This window comes from Myotis nattereri (genome assembly GCF_964212035.1).
Source record: "Myotis nattereri genome assembly, chromosome: 6".
In the NCBI taxonomy this organism is placed as follows: Eukaryota; Metazoa; Chordata; class Mammalia; order Chiroptera; family Vespertilionidae; genus Myotis; species Myotis nattereri.
Window position 1 is genome coordinate 87,264,940 of NC_138081.1, and position 8,043 is coordinate 87,272,982.

An 8,043-nucleotide genomic window follows, 5' to 3' on the forward strand; every position below is an offset into this window, starting at 1 on the left:
TAAATTAAAATAATAAACATGGATACAGAGAAATAATCTGGGAAGAGAATTTAGGGTGAGAAGAGTCGGGGGTTAGGACTAACCCTCGAGGAACATCAAATCATTGACCAAATAGATAGTACAAGTCTGCAATGGAAAAATAAAAATAAATAGAAGCCAGTGTAATAAGGGAAAACCAGAAGATGTTCTGTCAAAGAGGCTACGGAGAGCATTTCAAAGGCCACTGTGACAGCCCTCACACCACATGTTGCATGGTTGCTTATCTAGTTCTCCCACTAGATTATGAGTTTTATAAAGGCAGGTATATGTTCTTACTGCATTTTGCTTACTACTTGGCCCATAGTAAGCAACCAATAAATATGTGTGGTTTGCATTTGCATGTTGAAATGTATTATTTGGTGGGACAAAAATGTTACATTGCAATCCAACTTTTTAAAAAATGCCTTTGGGACAAGAAAATAGCTCATAATTTTATGCTAGAAAATTTTTGATGCGATAGCAGAGAAAAGTTGTCATCTTTTCTGATTAAACAATGTGGTACCTCTCACTCCACAGAATAATGCAAGTGCATGGCCTGCACAGAGCTTAGAGAAAATGACTAGCAGTAGCAATAGGCTGACAGCAATTCTACTAAAGGTAGAAAAGCATGCACAATGAAACCGAGGCTTAAATAAAATGAAGGAGTCTGAAGGACTACAGAGCCAACACATGAGCAGAAACAAAAATTCAAGGAGGCTGATGAATAAAGAATTTATGAACCATGGCTGCAATTTGGCTCCCACCCACCCAAGACTCACAAAGATCTGATGAATTTCTAGCAAACAATATTGTTAATAGACATGCTTACTTGTAGGAAAGGTGTGTACAAATAATCATTAGTATATTCATAGTTACACACACATGAACATACCAAGGCTACGATTTAGTTACTATATAAGATGCATACATCATTCTTTAATTTGATCCCTTTGTTTTCTAAGTTCCAGGAGCTTGTGGAAAGCCTACTGACCATGCATATGATGCCCAAGCAGGGACTTCCTTAGGTTGGACGCACTCAACTGCAAGACATCTTCACAGAGACCATGAGAAATGTGGGGTGTGGCGGAGTAACTGAGTCTTACTCAGTGCTAGCTGCCAGCTAATACTATTCTGGGAATAGTAGCAGATGTTGGGAAACTCCTCAGCGGACTATTGGGGCAGTGTTCACTGCTGTTCATTTGCATAATACAATGAATATTTTTGGTGGATACAGAGTACCCTAAACTTTTTTGCACTGATGTAAATGAGAATGTTTGAAACCTATTTATAGCTGAACCAAAAATTTCACCTTAACCAAATTTGCTTGAGCAGTCCTTGTCAGTTGGGGCTTTGCGAGTTTAAAAAAAAATCAGAAGCCAAAACTGGTTTGGCTCAGTGGATAGAGCGTCGGCCTGTGGACTGAAAGGTCCCAGGTTCAATTCCGGTCGAGGGCATGTACCTGGGTTGTGGGCACATCCCCAATAGGAGATGTGCAGGAGGCAGCTGATCGATGTTTCTCTCTCATCGATGTTTCTAACTCTCTATCTCTCTCCCTTCCTCTCTGTAAAAAATCAATAAAATATATTTTTAAAAAAATCAGAAAATTCATCATGTCCTTTTCCCTCATTCTAACCTTGTCTCAAAAATTTCACAACTCACACATTACAATAAGGAATTTAAAGTCTCCTGTAAGCCTAATCTTATCTTTTCTTGCTTTCTCTCATCATTTCATATATTTCTTTGCTTTATCTCTTTTGTTCCTAGAGTTTTGTAACAGATAGATAGATAGATAGATAGATAGATAGATAGATAGATAGATATATTCCTACTATCTTTATTTTTAAACCTTTTAGATAAGCACTAACTTGCTAAACTTATTCTTCTTATATTAAAATTCATCAATAATGCTCCCATTAATATTCCTTCATCACCCTTTCCATTTGTAAGCACATTTCAATAATAATATGCTCTAGACTTTTCTGTTATCCTGCAGCAGTGAGACTTTTTTTTAATATAAAATCTTTGTATCTCATCATTTTCTTCTGTCACCCATGCTGTGGATGTTTTGTTTCTAATACTACTAGCCTACAGGCACAGATACTCAATAATTTTCATTTCCTTTTCTTGCCTTTGTCCAAACTTTTTCAGATTATCATTTGTTCTCCAATTTTTCCCAATACAGTAACATAAAAGTTAAGATATGTCGTTCAGTTTATTTTTTTTTAATGTGGAAAACTTAGAAGCTTAATCCCCAAAAGCAAATGTTCTTAAATTTTTGTTCTAATCAGTTTTCCTGGCTGTCGGGTCTATCACTATAACTGGACAACTACCTTGTGCAGCTACTGATCAGTCTTTCATTCTCTTGACAAAGGTCTAAATGCAAATCAGGCCTGGAAACTATTTATTTCGGCCACTGTGGGTCAGACAGAGTAGCCATCAGGCTGCTCTGCACAAATGCCTCCAGTGGAAGAGTCAGCAGGAGAAGGGCTACAAGTCACAACCTCCACAACATGCTCCACAAAATCAGGTCAGTCCGCAACTAGTTTGGGGAACTTCTGTGTGCCATCTGCCCGAAGATATCCAAGTATATAAACCTAAGACTCTGAGAAGTACAGCAATGAAGAACCTTATTGCACTTTCTTTACCCTTGAGTTTCCTACTCTTCTTCATTTGAGAACATTTTTTTGTGTTATGCACATGTGTAGAAACTATCAGCATTCAGTGAATCAAGTTTTCCAGAATGATCCTCTGGAAACCTTTAGATTGCAAACCAAGGCTAATCCTTATGCATCTGAGATGAATAACCTATAGAGTACCAGACAAATCTTCCTAGGACAAGGTTTTCTCACCCTAATTTTCTCCTCAAATTTCTATAAAAAGTTTCATTTTATTAAGCGAGTCTCCATTTTTCAAAGTGCTCTCTTCATACCCAAAATTTGAGATTCTACAGTCAGCACATCAGTGTTAAAATTCCAACTCTATAATTTACCAACCACTGGGTAAATAATTTAATGCCAGTTAGCCTCAACTTGCTCATCTGTAGAACCAATATCAGATCTCCCATAGTATAGCACAGTACAGGTCAAAAGTAGAAATTAGGGCATATATATATATATATATGCAACCATTCAACCAGTCACTATGATGTGTACTGGCCACCAGGGGGCAGATGCTCAAAGCACAGGATCGGGCTCCCGCCTGTCTGGATTGGGCCTAAGGGATTGGGCCAAAACCTGCTCTCCAACATCCCCTGAGGGGTCCCAAATTGCAAGAGAGTGCAGGCCAGGCCAAGGGACCCAACCAGTGCATGAATCCGTGCACCAGGCCTCCAGTATACCATATGTCTAAATACCTGAAAACTATTGAATAAGCTATGCTCCCTATCTGGCCTATTTCCTAGTTAGTTTCCCTCTCCTATAAGCCTCCAGGCCTACTCCCCTGGAATCCGCTCACCACCCAGAGGCCAGGGAGCTACCTTGCTTTCCCTCAGCCTGCCCTTGGCCCCTTCGAGCCTGATTGGAAGATGGATCTGCTGTGGCAGAGCAGGGTTGAAGCTTCCCAAGCCTCCTGGATGATGATTAGAGTGCCAGAGGTACATCATTCAGACTCAGGATTTACAGGGAACTCTACGTACCTACCAAAACTTGATCATCCAATCAGAGGGGGTGAGGTAGGGAGGAAGAAAAAGCAGCTACTACATTTGGGGATCTTGGTCTGTCTATACACTCATTTTGGATATTTGGGACAGTTGGATATAAGCAAAAACACCAATTCTTTCTCTAGTTTCCCAGGACAGAAGGTGTGACACATACACACACACAGATCTCAGCCCAGGATCGTCTAGCCTGATACAGTCATTTAAGCTAATGCTTTTTTTGTCCATAATTCTTGTTTAGTGAAGTTAATTCCAAACTGAGAGAGAGAACTCTTAGCTTGAAAAGGAAAATAATTTTTGCATGTGTGTTTCAATATCAATGATTTGCAGTGTCCTCTAAAGCAAAGCTGGGGCCCCATCTTACTCATTTCTAGGGGCAAGAATGATTGATATAATTGTACCCATCTCATGGCGTTGTGTGGAAATTAAGTATAGTAATAGTGTGAGCTATGTATTATGCCCTTATCAAAATCAGGAGTAACTTATCTAAGCTTGGCTTCCAATTCTTGTTCAGAGAAATGAAGTTGTATTTTTAGAAGATGAACAAACCTGGAGACCAAAGTGTTCTTCCACTGATCACATCCTTTCAATACATTCAGACCTTACAGCGTTCTATTGGACTCTGTGTTTGAAAGATGATCCGTTTTCTCATATATTCAAGAGTAACTAGATACCCCTAATCCTCAAGCAAGCACTGAGAATTCTACTTTCAAATGATTGCCTGCATAACCTCTCTCTTAGAAATGATAGGCAGAGGTGGCATTTAATCAAACATGTTATTTCATGTGGAATATTTTTAAACAACAGTCTGTCCCTTATCTTTCACATTAATTAGATGTAGGTTGGCTCAGTTTTTGAATAAAGAGTACATGAAACTTTATGAATATCATACTAGTTTCATTATAACAGTGATCCCAAATGTATCTTTCTGAGAAACAAACACACAGATGTTGATGGGACTGCCTTTATTAATCTCTTTTATTAAATCTTTGATGGGGCCCTGGCTGGATTGGCTCTGTGGTTAGAGCTTCAGCCTGAGGAACAAAGGGGCACAGGTTCAATTTCCAGTCAAGGGCACGTACCTTGGTTGCAGGTTCCCCAGCCCCAGTAGAGGCACTTGCAGGAGGCAACAAATTCATGTGTCTCTCTTACATGGATGCTTCTCTCCCTCTCTCCCTTTCCTTCTTCCCTTCCATTCACTCTAGAAATCAATGGAAAAAATATCCTAGGGGGGAGGGGTGGGGGAGGGAAGACTTAAAAAAAAACTTTTATGGGACTGATTTTTTAATCTCATATAAGAGAAGAAAAACTAATTAACTGTACATTGTGAGTATTGCAGGGCTTCAGGTGTTTGAAATGAAATTTCACCAAGGATATTCTGAAAAAATAGATATTATGATATACTAGTATATACAGGATGTCCCCCAAAAATGTATATACACTTTGAATAATTATTAATTCCAATGGGTTAAATCTGAAAAGAAAGAAACATCAATTGAGCTATCAGAAAAAACTATGCATACACTTTTGGGGGACACCCTGAGGCAAAAGTAGTTTTACAGTTGCATGGGAAACAGAGTTGATTTTTGTATTATTATTAATTACTAGAGGCCCGGTGCACAAAAATTTGTGCACTCGGGGGGGGGGGGGTCCCTCAGCCTGGCCTATGCCCTCTTACAGTCTGGGACCCCTCAGAGGATGTCCACCTGCTTGCTTAGGCCCGCTCCCTGGGGGATCGGGTCCAAGCTGGCAATCAGACATCCCTCTGGCAGCCCAGCAGCCCTCGGGGGATGTCCACTTACCAGCAGGGAGCAGGCCTAAGCTGCAGTTGGACATCCTTAGTGCTGCTGAGGAGGCGGAAGAGGCTCCCACCACCACCGCTGTACTGGTAGCCATCAGCCTGGCTTGTGGCTGAGCAGAGCTCCTCCTGTGGGAGCACACTGACCACCAGGGGATAGCTCCTGCATTGAGTATCTGACCCCTGGTGGTCAGTGTGTAGCATAGTGACCAGTCATTCCCAGTCGTTCTGCTGTTAGGGTCAATTTGCATATTAACCTTTTATTATATAGGATAGAGGCCTGGTGCACAGGTGGGGGCTGGCTGGTTTGCCCTGAAGGGTGTCCTGGATCAGGGTGGGGGTCCCACTGGGGTGCCTGGCCAGCCTGGGTGAGGGGCTGATGGGTGTTTGCAGGCTGGTCACAGACCCTTCAGCGTGGGGGTCCCCACTGGGGTGCCTGGCCAGCCTGGGTGAGGGGCTGATGAGTGTTTGCTGGCTGGTCAAGCCCCACCCCCCCAGTGGGTACCCTCACCCCATGGAGGTTTGGCCAGCCTGGGTGCGGGGCTGATGGCTGTTTTCAGGCTGGCCACACCCCCTTTAGGGTGGGGGGTCTCCACTGGCATGCCTGGCCAGTCTGGGTGAGGGGCAGAGGGCTGTTTTCAGTCTGGCCAAACCCCCCAGTGACGAAAGCTCCCAGCCTCTCCTTTTTTTCTTTTTCTTTTTTTTAATTCTGGGATTTATTTACCTTCTATAATTGAAACTTTGTAGCCTTGAGTGGAGCTCAAAGCTGGCCAAGGTGTGCGGGAAGCTTGGCTTCCTCCATCGCCAGGGGCAACCCAAGCCTCCTGCTCGCTCCAGCTCCGTGGCTGCTGGTCACCATCTTGGTTGGGTTAATTTGCATATAGTCATTCTGATTGGCTGGTGGCCATGGCTTAAGGCATAGCAAAGGTACAGTCAACTTGCATGTTTGTCTTTTATTAGTGTAGATGTATTATTTTCCATAGGAACAACTGTAAACTTACTTTTGCCCCATTCTAAACATGTGTACACACTTTAACAGCTGAGAGCTCGATTTTGAAAATGAAATGTATTTTAGTAAACACTGCCTTTATAATTATTCAAAATGTGTGTACACATTTTGGGGAGAACACCCCAAATATGTTTACCTTACCTATTAATATTCTCTACACATAGCCTTCAATTAATTCCATCTGCCCATGGAATAGCCCATGTTCACTGTCACAACAAAGCCTTCTAAACTTTGATCCAGGCTCTGCAATATCCTCCCACTCAAAATCCTTCTGGGCAAGTCTGCCCTAATAATCCCCTCTGCACTCCTATTTTTACCATTTCTTTGTTCTCAGATTTTAATGTCGTATTTGCATATTTTGTCCTGCTACTAATATTATAAATTATTTGAGAATAGAAAATAGGTATCAAATGACTTCCATCCCCCCAGTGAACCTAACATAGTGCTAATGGCTTCACTAGAGCACAGAAGAGCTAGTTACTATGTGATGAACCTCAAAGGTCCACATAACTGACCAGTGCCCAGACTAATCTCCATTTTAAGTCTGGAAGAAAGGTTAGACAATGTCTCAAGCTATGTGAGCTCCGTTTTGTCCAACATGCTGTCAGACACCTGACAAATACAGAGATATGAACTAGGTAATGTGAACCCTCAACTAATTAAGGGTTTTAATGTGTACGTGTTCCTACAATGAATAATTAACAGAAGCAATTTGAGAGGCTCACCCATTCTAATGTGTTAGGACCTGCAGTTGGATTTGATTTCTCTTCTGTGTTTCCTTTGAACTCATTCACACGCCAGCCACCATCCTTTATTTTTTTCTTTATTGATTAAGGTATTTCATATGTGTCCTTATCCCCCCACTGCCCCCCCCCAACCCCCCACTCATACCTTCACACCCCAGGGGTCTGTGTCCATTGGTTAGGCTTATATGAATGCATACAAGTCCTTTGGTTGATCTCTCCCTCTTACCCCCACCCTCCACTACCTTCCCTCTGAGGTTTGATGGTCTGATTGATGCTTCTCTGTCTCCGGAACTGTTTTTGTTCATCAGTTTATGTTGCTCATTATATTCCAAAAATGAGTGAGATCGTGTGATATTTATCTTTCTCTGACTGGCTTATTTCGCTTAGCATAATTCACCATCCTTTATACTACGTTTATAGGTATGTCATATCTGGAACCTCTGAGGTGGAAATTATGACAGTTGTTCTAGAAGCAGTGATTGGAAGGTAATTAAAAAATAATTAACAAGAATAATTAGCATGGGGCCAAGAGAGGACAGCTTTTATTTTACCGGCTAGTTTGATGTAATTAAATGTGTATGAAACACAAGCTAGAAAAGTACCCATATATGGCAACATGGAAGAAACTACCTGTTTTCATTTTTATTTTTTTTCCTGCTTCCTTTCCCCACTGAAGGTCAGCTGTGATCCTTGCTGCTTTTTGAAAAATGCCATCCGGCATCACTCACAGCCTATCTCCATTTGACTGCAGATATGACTGCAACAACTCCAATGAAAACACAGGAGAGGACATCAGGGCCTGACAGCAGACTGCCTC